Source organism: Engystomops pustulosus, chromosome 6, assembly GCF_040894005.1.
Source record: "Engystomops pustulosus chromosome 6, aEngPut4.maternal, whole genome shotgun sequence".
Classification (NCBI taxonomy): domain Eukaryota; kingdom Metazoa; phylum Chordata; class Amphibia; order Anura; family Leptodactylidae; genus Engystomops; species Engystomops pustulosus.
In genome coordinates, this window is record NC_092416.1 from 180742639 (window position 1) to 180764713 (window position 22075).

The 22075-nt window shown below is 48.3% G+C and overlaps 1 long non-coding RNA gene across 1 annotated transcript; it reads left to right on the forward strand.

The window, feature by feature from the left end:
* The first annotated feature begins 9592 nt into the window (after positions 1–9592).
* LOC140066195 (uncharacterized) lies at positions 9593–21221 on the forward strand. The gene is made up of 3 exons (XR_011848156.1): positions 9593–9676; positions 18088–18122; positions 20888–21221. It is a non-coding gene; the product is annotated as an uncharacterized lncRNA (long non-coding RNA).
* The last annotated feature ends 854 nt before the right edge of the window (positions 21222–22075 follow it).

Here is a 22075-nt window from a genome sequence, read left to right on the forward strand (position 1 = left end):
GTCCCTGTCCTGTCCTCCAAGTGTCAGCGTGTCCCTGTCCTGTCCCCCCAAGTGTCAGCGTGTCCCTGTCCTGCCCCCCCAAGTGTCAGCGTGTCCCTGTCCTGTCCCCCAAGTGTCAGCGTGTCCCTGTCCTGCCCCCGAAGTGTCAGCGTGTCCCTGTCCTGTCCCCCAAGTGTCAGCCTGTTCCTGTCCTGTCCCCCCAAGTGTCAGCATGTCCCTGTCCTGCTCCCCAAGTGTCAGCGTGTCCCTGTCCTGCCCCCCAAGTGTCAGCGTGTCCCTGTCCTGTCCCCCAAGTGTCAGCGTGTCCCTGTCCTGTCCCCCAAGTGTCAGCGTGTCCCTGTCCTGTCCCCCAAGTGTCAGCGTGCCCCTGTCCTGTCCCCCCAAGTGTCAGCGTGTCCCTGTCCTGTCCTCCAAGTGTCAGCGTGTCCCTGTCCTGTCCCCCAAGTGTCAGCGTGTCCCTGTCCTGTCCTCCAAGTGTCAGCGTGTCCCTGTCCTGTCCCCCAAGTGTCAGTGTGTCCCTGTCCTGTCCCCCAAGTGTCAGCGTATCCCTGTCCTGTCCCCCAAATGTCAGCGTATCCCTGTCCTGTTCCCCCAAGTGTCAGCGTGTCCCTGTCCTGTCCCCCAAGTGTCAGCGTGTCCCTGTCCTGTCCCCCAAGTGTCAGCGTGTCCCTGTCCTGTCCCCCAAGTGTCAGCGTGTCCCTGTCCTGTCCCCCAAGTGTCAGCGTGTCCCTGTCCTGTCCCCCCAAGTGTCAGCGTGTCCCTGTCCTGTCCCCCAAGTGTCAGCGTGTCCCTGTCCTGTCCCCCCCAAGTGTCAGCGTGTCCTTGTCCTGTTCCCCCAAGTGTCAACGTGTCCCTGTCCTGTCCCCCCCAAGTGTCAGCGTGTCCTTGTCCTGTTCCCCCAAGTGTCAGCGTGTCCCTGTCCTGTTCCCCCAAGTGTCAGCATGTCCCTGTCCTGTCCCCCAAGTGTCAGCGTGTCCCTGTCCTGTCCCCCAAGTGTCAGCGTGTCCCTGTCCTGTCCCCCCAAGAGTCAGCGTGTCCCTGTCCTGTCCCCCCAAGTGTCAGCATGTCCCTGTCTTGTCCCCCCAAGTGTCAGCGTGTCCCTGTCCTGTCCCCCCAAGTGTCAGCGTGTCCCTGTCCTGTCCCCCCAAGTGTCAGCGTGTCCCTGTCCTGTCCCTCCAAGTGTCAGTGTGTCCCTGTCCTGTCCCCCAGGTGTCAGCGTGTCCCTGTCCTGTCCCCCAGGTGTCAGCGTGTCCCTGTCCTCTCCCCCCAAGTGTCAGTGTGTCCCTGTCCTGTCCCTCCAAGTGTCAGTGTGTCCCTGTCCTGTCCCCCAGGTGTCAGCGTGTCCCTGTCCTGTCCCCCAGGTGTCAGCGTGTCCCTGTCCTCTCCCCCCAAGTGTCAGCGTGTCCCTGTCCTGTCCCCCAAGTGTCAGCGTGTCCCTGTCCTGTCCCCCAAGTGTCAGCGTGTCCCTGTCCTGTCCCCCCCAAGTGTCAGCATGTCCCTGTCCTGTCCCCCCAAGTGTCAACGTGTCCCCGTCCTGTCCCCCCCAAGTGTCAGCATGTCCCTGTCCTGTCCCCCCAAGTGTCAGCATGTCCCTGTCCTGTCCCCCCAAGTGTCAGCGTGTCCCTGTCCTGTTCCCCCAAGTGTCAGCATGTCCCTGTCCTGTCCCCCAAGTGTCAGCGTGTCCCTGTCCTGTCCCCCAGGTGTCAGCGTGTCCCTGTCCTCTCCCCCCAAGTGTCAGTGTGTCCCTGTCCTCTCCCCCCAAGTGTCAGCGTGTCCCTGTCCTGTCCTCCAAGTGTCAGCGTGTCCCTGTCCTGTCCCCCCAAGTGTCAGCGTGTCCCTGTCCTGTCCCCCCAAGTGTCAGCGTGTCCCTGTCCTCTCCCCCCAAGTGTCAGTGTGTCCCTGTCCTGTCCCCCAAGTGTCAGTGTGTCCTTGTCCTGTCCCCCAAGTGTCAGCGTGTCCCTGTCCTGTCCCCCAAGTGTCAGCGTGTCCCTGTCCTGTCCCCCAAGTGTCAGCGTGTCCCTGTCCTGTCCCCCCAAGAGTCAGCGTGTCCCTGTCCTGTCCCCCCAAGTGTCAGCATGTCCCTGTCTTGTCCCCCCAAGTGTCAGCGTGTCCCTGTCCTGTCCCCCCAAGTGTCAGCGTGTCCCTGTCCTGTCCCCCCAAGTGTCAGCGTGTCCCTGTCCTGTCCCCCAAGTGTCAGCGTGTCCCTGTCCTGTCCCCCCAAGTGTCAGCGTGTCCCTATCCTGTCCCCCAAGTGTCAGCGTGTCCCTGTCCTGTCCCCCAGGTGTCAGCGTGTCCCTGTCCTGTCCCCCAAGTGTCAGCGTGTCCCTGTCCTCTCCCCCCAAGTGTCAGTGTGTCCCTGTCCTCTCCCCCCAAGTGTCAGCGTGTCCCTGTCCTGTCCTCCAAGTGTCAGCGTGTCCCTGTCCTGTCCCCCCAAGTGTCAGCGTGTCCCTGTCCTGTCCCCCCAAGTGTCAGCGTGTCCCTGTCCTCTCCCCCCAAGTGTCAGTGTGTCCCTGTCCTGTCCCCCAAGTGTCAGTGTGTCCTTGTCCTGTCCCCCAAGTGTCAGCGTGTCCCTGTCCTGTCCCCCAAGTGTCAGCGTGTCCCTGTCCTGTCCCCCAAGTGTCAGTGTATCCCTGTCCTGTCCCCCAAGTGTCAGCGTGTCCCTGTCCTGTCCCCCAAGTGTCAGCGTGTCCCTGTCCTGTCCCCCAAGTGTCAGCGTGTCCCTGTCCTGTCCCCCCAAGTGTCAGCGTGTCCCTGTCCTGTCCCCCCAAGTGTCAGCGTGTCCCTGTCCTGTCCCCCCAAGTGTCAGCGTGTCCCTGTCCTGTCCCTTCAAGTGTCAGCGTGTCCCCGTCCTGTCCCCCAAGTGTCAGCGTGTCCCCGTCCTGTCCCCCAAGTGTCAGCGTGTCCCTGTCCTGTCCCCCAAGTGTCAGCGTGTCCCCGTCCTGTCCCCCAAGTGTCAGCGTGTCCCTGTTCTGTCCCCCCAAGTGTCAGCGTGTCCCTATCCTGTCCCCCCAAGTGTCAGCGTGTCCCTGTCCTGTCCCCCCAAGTGTCAGCGTGTCCCTGTCCTGTCCCCCCAAGTGTCAGCGTGTCCCTTTCCTGTACCCCAAGTGTCAGCGTGTCCCTGTCCTGTCCCCCAAGTGTCAGCGTGTCCCTGACCTGTCCCCCAAGTGTCAGCGTGTCCCTGTCCTGTCCCCCAGGTGTCAGCGTGTCCCTGTCCTGTCCCCCAAGTGTCAGCGTGTCCCTGTCCTGTCCCCCAAGTGTCAGCGTGTCCCTGTCCCCCCAAGTGTCAGCGTGTCCCTGTCCCCCCAAGTGTCAGCGTGCCCCTGTCCATTCCTTTCCCTCCTTTACGTGTAGCTTTTATGTTTTACCACATTATACTTGATGGACATGTGTCTCCCCAGACTCTATAACTATATATTTGTGATGGTCTTTAGTTCCTCTTCTGACATCTCATATTATAGATTTTGCACTTTGAAACAATCTGTTGTCAAAATTCCTAAAACGTTGCAGTGTGACCCCTGGAGGGATATTTAGTTTTCTTACTAAATCCTTTCGGAAAATTTCAGACATAATCTGACAGTGACCCTTTATAAAACCTGCAGCCAGACATAACAGGACACGTCACGGCTGAGCCAAAAAAGTCATAGAAAAACAGGCGCTGGTGTAACTGGGAGAACTGGGGATATGATGTCCTTACTCTTGTGTACCTCGTGTGTGACGCCCCCCCCAAAACCCAGCGCTGATCTCCTATGACCTCATGGGTAGAAATCTTCACTTTTATCCTCTCGCACCTCGTAAAAAAAACCTGATTTTCTTCTGTTTTTGTTCCTGTCGGTCGCCATAGAGGAAATTGGGGCGATAATTAGGAGGTGGCACTGGAAGGATGAGAGAACATCAGAGAAAAGAGGGATGGAAATCATCATAAAATACTAATAAATATTCCCATAAAAATACAAAAAAAAATGACATCAATTATTGAGAGTAACTTTATGAAGTGGAAGAAGTCATCCATTTTTAATAGTCCATCACTTTACCTATAAAGTGTCTCTGTCCGGGGCCGGTCCAGACACCGGGTTAGACGTCGTCCGATTTTACGGGACTTTTTGCAACCTTTAAACTCCGGTAAGTGATTTCCCAGGCGTCAGGACTTTGTAAAAACACGTATGGACTTTCTATCTGATGCCTAAGTGAGAAAATAATGGCAGACAGAGTCACCCCATGGATTTTATCCTAATGGGTGACCATTACTATCTCTGTGATTCTATATCCAGGTCTCTATTAGATTTTAAAGGGAACCTGTCAGTAGGTTGGACCTTTGCTGACTTTAGTCCTGGAGAGTTGTGTAATGTTGTACACAGTTGCGTATGTTCTTTGTAGCTGCAGGACTGTGAACTATAAATTCATTTTCCATGATTGTAGATTCTCCAAGTGCACAGGGGGCGGGTCCTCACACTGCTGTGCTCTGAATTCTTTGCTGCAGAGGCCCTGCTATTGCTTTTACAAAGTGGCTATGGAGCAGTTCACTGCAGAAAGCTAAAGGCACAGCAGTGTGAGGTCACATATTATATTCAAGGATTGGTAAGTGTACAGGGATCGTGTCCTCACACTGCTGTGCTCGCTGCAGCCTGTGTTATGTATTGCCCCTGGGGAAATGTGTAATAATACCTTTGTGTATGTTGTTGGTAGCAGCAGGACTGTGGATTTATATTACAGGATTGTAGCTTCTCCAAGTGCACTGTGGGCTTGTCCTCACACTGCTGTGCTCTGTGCTGTCTGCAAATATTGTTAGGTATTGTCCTTGGAGTGCTGTGTAGTCATACCTTTGTGTATGTTATTAGTAGCAGCAGGACTGTGAAATATGGATTTGTATTCCGGGATTGTAACTTCTCCAAGTGCACTGTGGCTTTGTCCTCACACTGCTTTGCTCTGTGCTGTCTGCAAAAAGTGTTGTTTATTGTCCCTGGAGAGCTGTGTAAGCATACCTTTGTGTATGTTGTTGGTAGCAGCAGGACTGTAAAATTTGGATTTATATTCCTGGATTGTACCTTCTCCAAGTGCACCGTGGGCATGTCCTCACACTTCTGTGCTCTGTGCTGTCTGCAAATAGTGTTAGGTATTGTCCCTGGAGTGATGTGTAATCATACCTTTGTGTATGTTATTAGTAGCAGCAGGACTGTGAAATATGGATTTATATTCTGGGATTGTACCTTCTCTAAGTGCACCATGGGCTCGTTCTCACACTGCTGTGCTCTGTGCTGCCTGCAAACAGTGTTAGGTAGCGTGCCTCGGAAGATGTGTAATCAAAGCTTTGTGTGTGTTGTTAGTAGCAGCAGGACTGTGAGCAGCATTAGCCAGTGATCTGTATACAAACCCATAATCAGCTCTCTATGTTGAGGTTTTGTAGAGTCTGGCACACAATATGTTAACCACGGGATCTTGTAAGTTTAATGAAAGAAGAGTTCTCCTGCCAAATGGCATTTGTCTCTAAAAGACCAAGTCTAATTGAATTAGTTAGGGCGAGTTGCCCATCTGCTTGTCTATTCCGTGCACCAGCTCCCTTCTCTCTATATTAGGGGCAGATATCACAGAGGAGGCCATATGGGAGGACGTGTAAGGTCTCTGACCTGCAGATTAATAATCTGATAATTGACCTCATTACATACATTTCCCCATTATTTGGGTGATTATACCTACAAGGCTCTGGTGTCTATTACACGCTGCGGCAGGGAGATGATCCCCTCGTGTCCTGCCCACCCACCCAATGTGCACAGGGCCCAATCATATAATGACATTCATGATACTCATTTCCAATTTACTTTGTGTTCCTGTTTGTCACAATTCTGCTGAATGTCATGCATCATAAAAAAACAAATCCATCATGATAAACCACTTCCTCATAGATCCAGGCACCGTGACTGCGGGAATCTTCTTATATTTGTTATCCTCCTTCTTTCTAAAATCAACTTTTAAAATTAAACTAATGAACCTGAGGGGATCTGTGGGGTGTTTTCCTCTGTGCTGCAGATTTATTGGCTGTTCCAGGAGCACTACCCTCTCCCACTGTGTGAGATTACAGGCAGAGGGAGGGAGGAAGCGCTGAGGGAGTGTGTGGGAGGGGGCAGTGTAACAGCCTGTGAAGTTACAGCATGGAGGGGCTCTGGTAACAACCACCCCAAAGCCATTCTGGCCATTAGCTGAGTTGATTTTAGAAGTAAGGAGGCCATGGATAACAAATATAAGAAGATGAGCACAGTCACGGTACCTGGATCTATGAGAAAGTGCCCCTGGTTTATTAGGATGGATCTTGATGGTAGACTTTGATGGTATTCAAGTTACCCCCTATCCACAGATTGATGAGGATCCGACCGCTGGGACCCGCACCGGTCATGATAACACAGCTGCATAGACTGATAGTAGCAGTATAGCTGCTCCAAACCTATTTAAGGACATCTACCACCAGGATGAAGGATTGTAAACCCCGCACATTGACATGCAGTCCGTGCCCTCTCTGGCAGGATCTGCTTTTCTTTTAGCTGCTTATGCCCTTCTTTTAAAGAAAATAAGGAATTATGCATATGAACCTGAGGGGCTCCAGGCTCCATAGACACCAATAGAGCTTGGTGTTGGCTCATTTGCATAAGCTTTATTTTTAGACCAGGACATAAGAAGCTAAAATAAGAGTGGATCCTGACAGAGGGGGCACACAACACCATGTCAGTGTGCTTTGTTTACAATGCTTTATCCTGGTGGTAGATGTTCTATAACAGTTTCCTTAAAAATAATAGCTACAATGTATCAGCCTTAAAGGGAACCTGTCACCAGAGACCTAATTTATTTTACTAAAGACAGTTTACAGAAGCCCATTACACCTGCAGTGCAGAAATGCCTCTCTGCCTTTTATAAGCATTTGCATTACAATATAATTGTGATTTTAACTTACCTTGCACCCTGACAGAATCCTCTGTGTAGTCACAGGGGTTGGGCTTTGGTTTGGACGCATTTCAAAAACAACAGGGACTTGTCTTTGTTACTCACTCCTCAGATCTTGGCCCCCACCTTTGTGCTCCTGTGCAGCTCCTCCCTCCTGCTCCTTCACAGAGGTCGCAGCCTGGTTAGCTGACATCAGTGTGGGAGGGAGGAGCTGTACAGGAGCACAAAGGTGGTGTCTGAGAGCTGAGGAGTCTACAGCACAGACAAGTCATGTGTTGTTTTTTTAAATGCATCCAAACCAAAGCCCAACCCCTGGCACTACACAGAAGATTCTGTCGGGGTGCAAAGTAAGTTATAACACACAATTATATTGTAATGCAAATGCTTAGCAAAAGTAGAAATACATATTTGCACTGTTGATGTGATGGGATTCTGCAACCTGTCTTTAATGACAATGAGGTCCCTGGTGACAGGTTCCCTTTAAGACTGTTCACAGATACAATTGCAAAACAACTGCACCTATGAGAAGTTTCAGGACAACATAGATTGCATGTCATGATAACTCTTCCCCAATGTTACTATTCACTAACAGCAAGCAAGAGAAAGTAACTAAATAAAGATGGGGATCAGAAACAGTGCAGTCTGTACTGGGTGTAGTTGCCTGTGGATTGAGCAGGAGGCTCCAAAACTTCATCAAAACTGGTGCACGTTCTTCTATAATCTTCAATGACATCTCTTCCAGCATTATTAAAAGCACTTTGTGCATTGGGGCCTGAAGGCTTAAAGGTACAACATGCAGAAGGTGAACAAGCAGGAGCCATTAGGTAGCACACCAGCAGGAGGCATACCAGCCTTGTGGAAATAGCAGTCTTTACCTTAGACCCAATGAATGAAAATTTTGAAAGATTTTTTCCTCATGTCATGGACAAGGGGCAGAAAAGGCTATCACCAAAATCATCAATTTTTGACCTACCCTTAGATTTTAGTCAAGAGCAAACATGGCCGCTCTGTGGGGTCTGATCCAGAACCGTGGGGTATTTGTACATTTGTTAATTCCTCTGGAAATTGAACACTTCTTAGTCACAAGTAACGGAGCAACGACTCAAGACAGTCCGCAGCCCGAGGACATTACACTAAAGATCCTACAACACAGAATCAGGAATAAAATTCCGGAAAATGGTGTAAGTAACTTATAATAGATTTATGTAATGTGTGGGAGGGGGGTGGGGGGGCCACTCAGTAAAACCCGCAATATGTCCTGCAAACATTCTGCTAACGAGCCGCGATGCTTCAGTAAAATTAATTACACCAGAAATGGTTTGACCCTAAAGGAGAAATCTGGAACTGAGAGAAATGAAATGTAGCGTTAAATGTGGAAATTTCAGCAGTGACGCGCTTACTGCGTGCCGATTGCAACCCCCTGGCTACGCTACGAGATAACTTGTGTTCTGTCCAGGAGAAATGGTGCGTTCTAATCCCAGTAATTATTGTGTGATTGGGGGAAAATAAGGAAAGAAAGAGGAAAATCATATTCTGTAAGGGATGTACTCTCCATGCATCCCCTGCTTGTTCAGGTTCTGTTATAGGACAGTGGTCTAACCTTAATAAAGAGATACCTTTACACCAGGTATACAACAGCCAACGTGCCTTAGGGTGAGATACCCACTCTACCTTGACCCCAATCTACTATCTACTCTACATTGACCCCTCGCCTCTCCCAATCCCAAAATCCCCAGCGCATGTGCTTCTATCCACACATGATTATTGAAGTAGTTAAGACAGAGGCTGGGACGTTCAGTAAAAATTGGGGTTCATATGTTGGTTTAATATGTATTTGAGGTGTCCTGATAACACATCTGGGCTGGGTGTAATGGTCATCAAGGTTGCTGATGGTCTCCAATTGTGAACCGGATTGTAGGTACGTGAACCATATATGGCAGCTTTTGGTCGGCACACTCTGTAGGCCTCAACCTTTTTTTGGCTGGTCACACTCCATCTGCCAACGCTACAACCGCATTGGGTGATACGGAATCCCTTAATTTGTGGGATGGGCAATGCCTCATGCCCCTCACATGCCAAAAAAGTACCCAATTCAAATTACTAAATCCGTTTGCAATTGCTTTGAGGGATTTCACCGTTCTACCTAGGATTTCGGGAATGTTTTTTTCTTGGACGTTCCAGGACTGGAACAAAATTGGAGACCACTTTATTCACCACATGGACTGATCCTATAGCACATCCTGTAAGGTTATCCACAATTGGCCTGGTTTGTTTTTCTGGGGAAATGGACAGGAGTTTAAAACTTGTGAGCCAAATGTCAGTAGGCGCTTGTCAGTCTGCAGGTAAAAACAGACACTGCTCATACCAATAATTATATAATATAAAATTTGATTAAAAAATAAAATATGGTCACATGGAATTTAAGGAATAATTGAGTGTCTATTGACACTCAGTTTTTTTAGACAACCTACCATCATACAAACAATTCACATTTTGGTACATATATATATGTATAATTTTTCCTAATTTTTTCAAATCTGATCCAAAAATGCCAAATTTTCACCTAACACTAAGGATTATGGGAAATGTAGTCCTCAGGAGAGTCGCTATCATGTGATATCACAGCCCTTAGCCGGCATCGGAACTACAACTCCCAGAACAACCTGCGAGCAGAAGCCGTCACATGACAGTCGGCAGCCAATCAGTGAAGCAGAGTGAGATCCTCTCAGGCAGTGAAAGCGCGGGAATGGTAAGTGTCGTCCTCCTGCGCCGCCAGTCACATACATGTTACCTCACTGACTCGGCTTCTCATTACTGAACCAGCGCCTGAGGCTCCTCCATTGTGGTCTTGAAGACAATTACTGGCCCCATATGTATCTATCATGGAACATAGAAATGCGTCATTGTTGCGGCGCCCCCCAGTGTTCAGGAGGGTAACTACAGGAGGAATGGTCTCTGCTTTGAAGTGTTTTGTTAAGAGAGAAAAATATGGATAGATAAAATTTGAGAGGCTCTGTAAAAAATTAACTCTATGGTGTCTAAACCCTTAGAGTCTTATTAACAATGTTTGCCTGTGGTGGTCATGTGACCCAGTACTTTTTGCCCTGGAGAGGTCATGTGACTTAGTATGTGCCGCTGTAGAGAGGTCATGTGACACAGGACTCGCCGCACTGGAGAGGTCATGTGACACAGTACATGCCGCACTGGAGAGGTCATGTGACACAGGACTCGCCGCACTGGAGAGGTCATGTGACACAGGACTCGCCGCACTGGAGAGGTCATGTGACACAGGACTCGCCGCACTGGAGAGGTCATGTGACACAGGACTCGCCGCACTGGAGAGGTCATGTGACACAGGACTCACCGCACTGGAGAGGTCATGTGACACAAGACTCGCCGCACTGGAGAGGTCATGTGACACAGGACTCGCCGCACTGGAGAGGTCATGTGACACAGGACTCACCGCACTGGAGACGTCATGTGACACAGGACTCGCCGCGCTGGAGAGGTCATTTGACAGTCCTATGGGGGACTCCTAATGTGGACAGCCCCTACAGCAAGTCCTACACAAGAGTGATACCCCTTATCCTTTCACTAAACGGTTTGTGAGGCTTCAACCTTTGGAGCTCCCAAAGAGCCACGATTTAGAAATAAATGTGATGGATAAAACTCCCTGTGTACATGTACAGGATGTGACCCGTCTGCCTGTGGCATGGTACCAGGAGCAGCACTTTCTGTCCCAATGGATCCAGATTGCCTCCATCTATTTTGTGGCTTCTCTGCAACATTCCTCCAAGGGTTTTCTCATAGTGACCACGGATGAACCACACAGGCATTTGGAGGGGCTCCGGTCTTCGGCACTTCAACCGATCTTGAGAATAGAGGTGATATAGTAGAAGATATACCTGTGATCAATCTATACATTCATCTGTGACCTGTTTGCTGGAGCCATCGCAGCACTGCCATTCCCCCATGCCACCCAACCAAGCTGCCACCATCTTTCTTGGAGCTGTATTGGAGAAGATATGAGTGCCAGCCCTATAGGTTTCCTCTTGGAGACCACCCATTCCACATCCATTGTTGGCTTTGTTGGATGACCCCCCCCCCAGGCACTGAAAACCCCCGTTCCCTAATTAGAGGGGCTGTAAGTGCACCTTTAGCTGCAATCTATGTGATCGGTCTGTACATTGATCCATACCCTCCTCCCCCACCCCCATGTTTGTGATTTCTGGATCCATTACAGCTCCTGCTTGTGTCACATTAAAGGCAGTCACCGGGTTACGTACAAGATAGGTTTGTTCTTAAGTTGAGTTTGTATGTAAGTCGGAACTGTATACTTTATTATTGTAACCCCAGTCAAAAATTTTTTGGTCTCTGTGACAATTGGATTTTAAAAATGTTGGGTTGTCATAAGAATCAAGATTAGCACTAAAGCTTCATTACAGACGCCTGTGATAACTGGTATAGCTGTTTATTGTAGCCTAGGACTATAGTACAATAAAGTACCAATATCCAGAGGTCCGTTTGTAACTAGGGCTCGTATGTAAGTCAGGTGTTCTTAAGTAGGGGACCGCCTGTACTAGGGAGCGGCGCATACTCCCCCCATGGCTCCAGCCTGCCGCCATCTTTTGTGTGGCTGCTCCGCAGAGATAAGCCGGTAGCATTTTCCCCCTGTCGTTCTCCCAATCAGACAGAATCAGAAGAAAGTGACGGCCTCTGTCGTCCTCCCGGCACAGCCGAGCCCGGTTCAAAGTTAGGATTATCTCCTCCGCTCAAAATCCCTTCAAACACGGACAAAGAGGGGGGAAAAATATCACTGAGAGAAAGCATTGCTTTCCGCGGATAAATTGGAATGTGAGTTCACGCGGCAGCCGTTTCATCTGGCGCCCGCTCCGGTGGAGGATGTGTGAGCGTCAGGAGACACGGCTGGATCCTGCAAGGTTCTCTCCAGCCTCTCGCTGCTCCCCAAATAAGGATCCTCTGTCAGGAGCGTGATGTCTTCATGTCTCTCGCTGCTCTAATCCCACAGCGCAGGAAAATTAATTTGCTCCTGGCGGGCAGTGCCGTGTAATAAGTATCACCAGGATTCCATTACAACTACTATTTTTCATTAAAGGGAATCTGTCAGCAGTTTTGACCATGAGAAACATAATCACCGCTGTTGCAAACCGGCTCTGGCACCAGAATGACAGGAGTCGGAGAGCCGATGGCTAAGGATCAGCGATGGAGAGCTGTATATATCTTTGTATATGTTGTTAGTAGAAACAGGATTGAGATTAATATGTCCTCACACTGCTCTGCTCTTAGCTCTGTGCATTTAACAATTTGACAGTCCCCCCCCCCCACTCCTCTGAGTGACGGCTGTGGTTTCTATTACAGCTATTACTAATAGCAGAGTGGGAGGGGCTGTTCTGCTGCTCACTGTAGAGAGCTGAGAGCACAGCAGTGTGAGGAAATGCCCCCAGTGCGATTGGAGAAGCTACAATGCTGGAATACAAATCCATTTTTAACAGTCCTGCTCCTACTAACAACATCCACAAAGGTCTGATTACACATCTGTCCTGGGATAATATATAACACCAGCTGCAGAGAGCACAGCAGTGTTAGGAAATGCCCCCAGTGCAATATGAGAAGTCACAATTCTGGAATACAAATCCATATTTCACAGTCCTGCTTCTACTAACAACATCCACAAAGGTCTTATTACACATCTGTCCTGGGACAATATATAACACCAGCTGCAGAGAGCACAGCAGTGTGAGGACACAGCCCAGGGCCTTGAACCAAGTACTTGTCATAGTCTTGAATTATGTCTTAAATGTTCCTTTAAAGGGGTTGTCACAGTGTAGAGATTTATCCATGGGGTTAGATGTGGGCACAGCCACTGGCACATGAGAATAGGGGGCCGATTTGCCCCCCATTAAAAGATCGCTTATGAGTCCAAGATAGTGGAGTCTAAAGTAGATTGACTAGTAATGATCATGTATGGCCTGTAATTCATTAGTGGTGGTCCGAGCGGTCAGACCCTTATGTCGTATCTTGAAGATATAGCAGGTTATGTTTCCATCTAAGCTTGTCACTGAAGATCATTTTTCACTTCTGAGTGACTCCTAAAAGTGAGGACTTGAAATTGTGATCTTATCAACTTCCCTTCTAAACCAATAAGTTGGAATCGTTTTTTTTTTTCCCCAAATATTTTTTGTTGTTTTATTTAAGCCACTAGGTGGCGCTCTTAGCTTGTCATATTCACTGCCAGAGCCAGGGAAATGTGTAAAACATAGAAGCAGCTGCTCATCAGGAGCTACAGCCTTATTCACATTCATGTCACGCCTAAGGATTTCAGCCCCGGGGGATATCATCAAGAATGTCTTATTCAATGACAGCAAGCAGAGATCTGGAGAAATGCAAGAACACAAATATATTTTATATGGTTGTAGAACTTTTTATCACACTTTGGTTAGGCTTTCTTTACGGGTCATAGATATTGATGAGCTAAGGATAGATTATCATTGTCTTTGCCCATTAATGCCACCACTGCTGGTGGGGAATTAAGGGTGAAGTCCCCACTTATCTGTTATTGAGGGCTTATTCTCGAGTGGGGCCAGGCTGTTCTCGTAATTGAGTTTGATTTCTTGCACCCGGGGTAAAGTTTCAGCTTGCTGCCCAGTAAACGTGGCTTAAAGGGGTTGTCCGGAGGTCTAGAAACATGTCTGCTTTATTCCAAAAACAGCGCCACACATGACCATGGTCTATGTCGGTATTGCAGCTCAGCTGTATAGACCTGAGTGGAGCTTATTTGCAGTACTAGAAGCTACCCATGGTCAGGTGTGGCTCTAATGGAAGATAGCAGCCATGTTTTAAAGCCACCGGACTACCCCTTTAATTGGGCATATGCAGGCAGTCCCCGGGTTACGTACAAGGTAGGGTCCATAGGTTTGTTTATGATTGTATATCCAGAGAAAAAAAAAATTCCCCAGTGACAATTGGAGCTACAAAATTTTAGTTTTTTACTGTAATGGGAGCAAGGATTATCAATAAATCTTCATTACAGACACCTTACAGCTGATTATTGCAGTCTGGGACTATAGTAAAGCATCCAGAGAGCTTCACTGGAGGCAGAGGGGTCTGTCTGTAACTATGGGTTGTCTGTAAGTCGGGTGTCCTTAAGTAGGGGACTGCCTGTACTCCCGTTGCCCCGCTATGCTTCATGCTGGTCTAGGTTGAGATAAGCAGAAGGATCATCCCGAGCCGTACTCATATTAGTTGCACATTCCTGCATAGTAGGAGCATCATCCGTTATAATCATGACTTATAATGGAGCGATGGATCCGGGGGAATTATTCTGCCACACACAGAGACCGGGAGGAATTTGTCTTTTTTTCTCCCCCTTGGAGGTTAAATTGGCAGATGGCTGGCTCCCGGGAGGGGGGCGCCTTCTTGTATATGAACTTAACACATTGACAATTAGTACCGGGATGCAACCAGCAGGATCCCAATTCTCAGCAATGAGCGGATGCCCAAATCTGATCGGACACGAATCGGCCAAAGATTTGGGAAAAGTCAAGTTAAAGTTTGCTGCATCTCTACATGATTTTTTGGGTCGGACTCTGGCGTTTATTGTGATTACATTTCCCTGTGTGTCATGTTATTCAGTGTGTGTGTGTGAGGGGGCCGGTATGGGGGGCTTGTGGGCACGCTCACCTGTCAGACCCCTGCATGGCTTGTAAACATCCAGCAGAGAGGTGGACATGAAAGGAGAGAGTGCGGCTAGAATTAGATCATGTCTACGTGTAGCCGCCAGTAAACAGCCGCCTCGCTGGGCTTTTGATGTCGTCATGTTTTCTCTTTCCCCGAGCAGCTCGGACCCCGAAACCTGCCGCCTTGTTATTACATTGCTGCAAATCTGTGTGACGCCACCAGTGGGAGCAAATATCCCAAATCCTGGCGTCTCTCATATAGAAGAGGCAGGACACAGTGCAGACACTATAGTAACTGTATCAGGCTGCTGGGGACATGTACAAGTATAATATCACAATACAGAGTACAAGAGCTTACAGTCTATGAGGATGAGGGGGGACACAAGAGCTTACAGTCTATGAGGATGAGGGGGACACACAAGAGCTTACAGTCTATGAGGATGAGGGGGTGACACAAGAGCTTACAGTCTATGAGGATGAGGGGGGACACAAGAGCTTACAGTCTATGAGGATGAGGGGGTGACACGAGCTTACAGTCTATGAGGATGAGGGGGGACACAAGAGCTTACAGTCTATGAGGATGAGGGGGTGACACAAGAGCTTACAGTCTATGAGGATGAGGGGTCACACAAGAGCTTACAGTCTATGAGGATGAGGGATGACACAAGAGCTTACAGTCTATGAGGATGAGGAGGTGACACAAGAGCTTACAGTCTATGAGGATGAGGGGGGACACAAGAGCTTACAGTCTATGAGGATGAGGGGGTGACACGAGCTTACAGTCTATGAGGATGAGGGGGGACACAAGAGCTTACAGTCTATGAGGATGAGGGGGTGACACAAGAGCTTACAGTCTATGAGGATGAGGGGTGACACAAGAGCTTACAGTCTATGAGGATGAGGGGGGTGACACAAGAGCTTACAGTCTATGAGGATGAGCGGGAGACACAAGAACTTACAGTCTATGAGGATGAGGGGTGACACAAGAGCTTACAGTCTATGAGGATGAGGGATGACACAAGAGCTTACAGTCTATGAGGATGAGGGGGTGACACAAGAGCTTACAGTCTATGAGGATGAGGGAGTGACACGAGCTTACAGTCTATGAGGATGAGGGAGTGACACAAGAGCTTACAGTCTATGAGGATGAGGGATGACACAAGAGCTTACAGTCTGGGATGAGGGATGACACAAGAGCTTACAGTCTATGAGGATGAGGGTTGACACAAGAGCTTACAGTCTATGAGGATGAGGGGATGACACAAGAGCTTACAGTCTATGAGGATGAGGGGGTGACACAAGAGCTTACAGTCTATGAGGATGAGGGGGTGACACAAGAGCTTACAGTCTATGAGGATGAGCGGATGACACAAGAGCTTACAGTCTATGAGGATGAGGGGATGACACAAGAGCTTACAGTCTATGAGGATGAGGGGGTGACACAAGAGCTTACAGTCTATGAGGATGAGGGGGTGACACAAGAGCTTACAGTCTATGAGGATGAGGGGGTTACACAAGAGCTTACAGTCTATGAGGATGAGGGGGTGACACAAGAGCTTACAGTCTATGAGGATGAGGGGGTGACACAAGAGCTTACAGTCTATGAGGATGAGCGGATGACACAAGAGCTTACAGTCTATGAGGATGAGGGGATGACACAAGAGCTTACAGTCTATGAGGATGAGGGGGTGACACAAGAGCTTACAGTCTATGAGGATGAGGGGGTGACACAAGAGCTTACAGTCTATGAGGATGAGGGGGTTACACAAGAGCTTACAGTCTATGAGGATGAGGGGGTGACACAAGAGCTTACAGTCTATGAGGATGAGGGGGTGACACAAGAGCTTACAGTCTATGAGGATGAGGTGACACAAGAGCTTACAGTCTATGAGGATGAGGGGGTGACACAAGAGCTTACAGTCTATGAGGATGAGGGGGTGACACAAGAGCTTACAGTCTATGAGGATGAGGGTGAGACACAAGAGCTTACAGTCTATGAGGATGAGGGGCGACACAAGAGCTTACAGTCTATGAGGATGAGGGATGACACAAGAGCTTACAGTCTATGAGGATGAGTGGTGACACAAGAGCTTAGAGTCTATGAGGATGAGGGGGTGACACAAGAGCTTACAGTCTATGAGGATGAGGAGGTGACACAAGAGCTTACAGTCTATGAGGATGAGGGGGTGACACAAGAGCTTACAGTCTATGAGGATGAGGGATGACACAAGAGCTTACAGTCTATGAGGATGAGGGGTGACACAAGAGCTTACAGTCTATGAGGATGAGGGGGGTGACACAAGAGCTTACAGTCTATGAGGATGAGGGGGTGACACAAGAGCTTACAGTCTATGAGGATGAGGAGGTGACACAACAGCTTACAGTCTATGAGGATGAGGGGGTTACACAAGAGCTTACAGTCTATGAGGATGAGGAGGTGACACAACAGCTTACAGTCTATGAGGATGAGGGGGTTACACAAGAGCTTACAGTCTATGAGGATGAGGGGGTGACACAAGAGCTTACAGTCTATGAGGATGAGGGGGTGACACAAGAGCTTACAGTCTATGAGGATGAGGGGGTGACACAAGAGCTTACAGTCTATGAGGATGAGGAGGACACAAGAGCTTACAGTCTATGAGGATGAGGGGGTGACACAAGAGCTTACAGTCTATGAGGATGAGGGGGTGACACAAGAGCTTACAGTCTATGAGGATGAGGGGGTGACACAAGAGCTTACAGTCTATGAGGATGAGGGGGTGACACAAGAGCTTACAGTCTATGAGGATGAGGAGGACACAAGAGCTTACAGTCTATGAGGATGAGGGCTGACCCAAGAGCTTACAGTCTATGAGGATGAGGGGGTGACACAAGAGGTTACAGTCTATGAGGATGAGGGGGGTGACACAAGAGCTTACAGTCTATGAGGATGAGGGAGTGACACAAGAGCTTACAGTCTATGAGGATGAGGGGGTGACACAAGAGCTTACAGTCTATGAGGATGAGGAGGACACAAGAGCTTACAGTCTATGCGGATGAGGGGGTGACACAAGAGCTTACAGTCTATGAGGATGAGAAGGACACAAGAGCTTACAGTCTATGAGGATGAGGAGGTGACACAAGAGCTTACAGTCTATGAGGAATATCTTCTCATATATATTTAACTATGGATCACCAAGAGTTATAAGACCCCAGACTCTCTTACTTCTTTCCATTATGTCTGCAGAGACTCGCAGATTAGGGTGATGTCACACATGGCGTTTTTGGGCCGTTTTTAGTTACTTTGTGTGTTATAAAACCAATGCAGACGGTATATGGGGTAAGAATGGAAGTGGGAGGGGGCCTTAACGTGCATCAGATCTGTGTAGCAGGTAACCGATCAGCTTAGATCTTTTTAGGTCACATTCTGCTATTTGTGTAAATTCCTTCTTTTTGATGCTTTTTTTTCCCCTTTCTTCCACAGCTGCTGTCAGAAGAAGAAATCTGGAAATGCAACAGGTGAGTGACAGAGGAGAAAGGCAATCCCGGGGATGACAGAGTCCACATGTTATGGGAAGAGGAGGTATCATGCTGGCTGCACATGGACGCCGGGCAGATGGTTCAGCTATTCGGGGCTCGCCGCTACTTGCTGCTGTTTACAGTGACAATACCACATGCCGCTTCTATGTCGTTTTTAGGTTCGCCTGCTGCTACCCTTATTTACTGTGTTTTGGTCGTTGCCATTTCACTGTTGATCCCAGCCCTCCCATCATGCTGCTTTCAATCACTTTATATGGGAACTTTTAAATGGCCCATTAAAGGGATTAGATCAAAAATGCTCCTGCTCCAGCACCGGTTCTGCAGTGGTACTGCAGATTCGGTGATGTTGTAGTCCTCTAACGGGCTGTAAGTGCTGGTTACTTCCACACTTGTGCACAGGTGATACAGCTCATTAATTACTGACCAGCACTAGAGGTGTAAATCTGTGGAATAGCCAAGCTGAGGTGCTGGTCACAGCAGGGACAGCAGACAGCTTCAAAAAGATGCCATTTACATCAAAATAACATTGATGGTTATGTTATATAGACTTGTTTCCCTTCCTCATCCAATCCCTTCCTTGATGGAACTCAGTGGACTTGTCTTATTTCAACCGTACTAACTATCTATATAACTAGTTCTCTTAAAGACTTGATCTACATCCAGCGGAGCACAGCTGGCCTCCAGTGTGTTCACATCCCAGTGATTGTTCTGTCCTTTGGTTATCACTACTTGTACTAAAGTGTCCTATGAGCTCATAGACCTGCTCAGAAAGTGGCCCTTGGTTTGTGAGGGTCTTGTCTTTGGTGGTCCCCCATTCTTGTGCTGCCCTGTTTATGCTCTCATTGCCTGGAGACCGTCTGGTGATCATAGAAATATCTCAGAATAGAATTATCCGCCGGGTAAATCAAATATCAGTAGACGGCGTTAAATCGTACGAGTTATCAGTTTCATAATCAGATCATGAAAGACATAACTAAACTCTACATGGGTGACTGGACGAGTTCCAGCGTCAGTGAAGACATTCCACCCGTCCTCTATCAGCCGTCCCAGCCACCTGATATCATCTCTGCAGCCCCGAGAGCGAAGCATCTATAAGAGACAGAGGAGCGGGACGACACTACTTACCAACCTCAAGACTCAACAAAAAGGCAGGATTACACGAACAGGTTTTTTTATATACAATTTCCATTTAAAGGGTCGTGTTGAAAACCTATCCTTATGTAAGGATATTATTAGTGGTCCGACTCTCAGCACCCTGTTCCGGATAAAACAGCCATTCTCTGTATAGTGGATAAACCAAGACACTGCGACTTAGCACCCATTGAAATGAACAGGAGCTGATATGCAGGAACCTGCACAGAGAACGGCGCCGTCTGCTTTCTGTTTCATTCTCACCTGCTAAATACAGCTTGTCTGCGGGGGCCTGTGTCTTGGGCCCCCACCAATCTGATATTGAGAAGCTATACTGTGGGTATGTTTGCAATATTCTTAGCCCAGAGTCCCTTAAATCTGCTAATATCAAACATGAGTTTATCAGTCATATCAAGGCTTTCTGCATCTATCCTACAACTGAGCACTCCCCTTGTAGGACAATATCTATAGATGGCGCTATTGAGGCAGTTTGCTCTGGAAGGAGGTTAATTTGCATACACTTTTTTTTTTCCCATGGAGCCTTTCTATAGCGACCAGGTCTCCATAAGGAGAGCCGATACCTACAGAAATCAGCTTCTCATCTGCTCACAATATGGTATAGAAATTGTGCATTTATCTCCCTGTAAGATGATTGGACCTGGTTTTGGTTTAGGAGGTTTATCTGACAATGGGATATGTTGCAGTGTACAGGGATCTTGGCAATGAACTGTTTTGTTAAAGGAGAATTGATGCCACCCTGTGCCAGGGCATGGCTTCCAAGCACGGGTGAGGTCCCCCCTTGACTATAACACATCCATAAGTGACTCCCACATTATCAGAAGGGGCTATGTAAGTCTCGTCACACCCGAGCAATGAAGCGGCCAGCTAGCCCCCCTGTCTATAAAACACTCTCCTCTTAATGTATGTGCAACCCCCCACTCCGCCTTAGCAATCTCCCTGGGCCGAGGGATATTAACTAGCTCACACGGACTGTTCACTTGAATTTCGACACAATCCCTCATTCTCTCTCTCTCTGCCCCTGAATGATAATTCTGTGCGGCTTGCAGAATCGTCCCCTAATGTTATGCAAAGCTGTTTATTTAGATTGTCAGTCTTCGGTCCAATACCAACCTCCCCCCCTCACCCCTATCCCATTCCTTTTTCCAAAAACTATCATTTCCAGCACATGGGGTGGGGAGTGTCGTCCCTGAGGTGAATTTCTAAAAAGTTGGCAGGGGTAACGGCACTTTGTTTAGTAACACTCTCAAAGTGGCCTTTATTGACTCAGACTGTCCTTTTGAGTCCTTTAACAGAACAAAGATGTTTGGTCGCTCCTTTACTCTTCGTTGCGCCCCCCGTTTGTCATTTCTTCGCTTGGTTATTTACTCGTCTGCGGCTTTTATGTCTCTCAGAGTGTGGCCAAAGGAATCTCCCCATTTTTTAAGCAGTTTCTTTATATATTTTTCCTTCTTTTTTTGTTGTCGCTTTCCTTCCCTCTCCCTTTGCAGCGGCGCTGAGCACAGAGCAGACAGGGCTGGGGTGGGGTGGGGGGGACGACGACTCCCTGCTGAGCGCATGCCTTTAATAAAAACAATGCTACGTTTTTATTCCAGGCTGACCGAACTGACCCCCACAAAGTACGCTCCGTCCACTGGGACCGCCGGCTCTTGCAGCAGGATGAATGGAGCTCACAAAGACGCTGTGACACGTTAGGATCCGGAGCTGAGCAGGAGACGTAGAGAGAGTCGCTAATAGACAAGACTACAACCACTAAATGACCCCAACACCCCAAAGTCTACTTGTTGGTGCCATGTTGTTTCTGAGGAATCTAGGTGTGTAATGGGCAATTTCTTGATGCTGTATAAACGCAAAGACAAAGGATAAGGAAATTTAAAGCTGAAATAGAAAAGTTTGTGGTCTCTTTTGGAGAGTGCAATAAAATTATTACGATACGACTTCATTGATCCTATAGGGAAATTAGTTTTGAACATTATGTCCGGACATTTACAGGCATTAAGGAGTCGCTCACATCTTGCAGGTTACATTACATTTAGTAAGGAGGGAAGGTGTAGAGGTGTAGAGTAGAAGGACACGTATTGCTGGCGTGTGGTTGATGTTACCGGTGCCGTCCTACAGTGATGAGGTGTTCGGCGTTGCGGATGCGATGCTGATATTGCCTTTTCATCGCTCTGTACAGGCGCCATATTCTGTCAGGTGCTGGTGCTCCAATGTGGCCCTGTACCAATACTCCGCTCCATCTGGGAGATAATTGTCATGGGATGCATTTTGCATCATGGTGCTCTGAATATACCCGTTGTAGGCGCTCTAAGCTTCCAGGTTCCAGCACGCCATGTTGGATTGGCCAGTTCCAGCATTTTGATACCAGGGTTTCAGGTGGCTGCGTTCTGTGGGAGTACAGTTGGCAGGGGGATAGTCGTGCATCTCGGCACTGGTGCTATTCTACACATGGAATGGGAGGTTTCAGAGGATTGACCCACGTGTGTCTCCGGCCATGTTGGTACTGGTTCCAGGGGTTGTGGGCCCTCACCATATGTCTTATAGTCATGAATACTATCATAAGGTCCTGGCAGGGCGATTGCTCATGGACAGATAACGATCACATGACCCTCCCTCTGCGGCCATTGTATGGTCAGGAATCTCTGGCTGATAAGGAAAAAGACAGGAGGATTCACTTTACATACCAAGAAAGCGGAGCAGAACTATTAATAGATGAATATTAGTAAATTTAAACCTTTTAGCCATTGGGAAGGGAAGTGCTCCCTTTTCACATTTTCGAAATA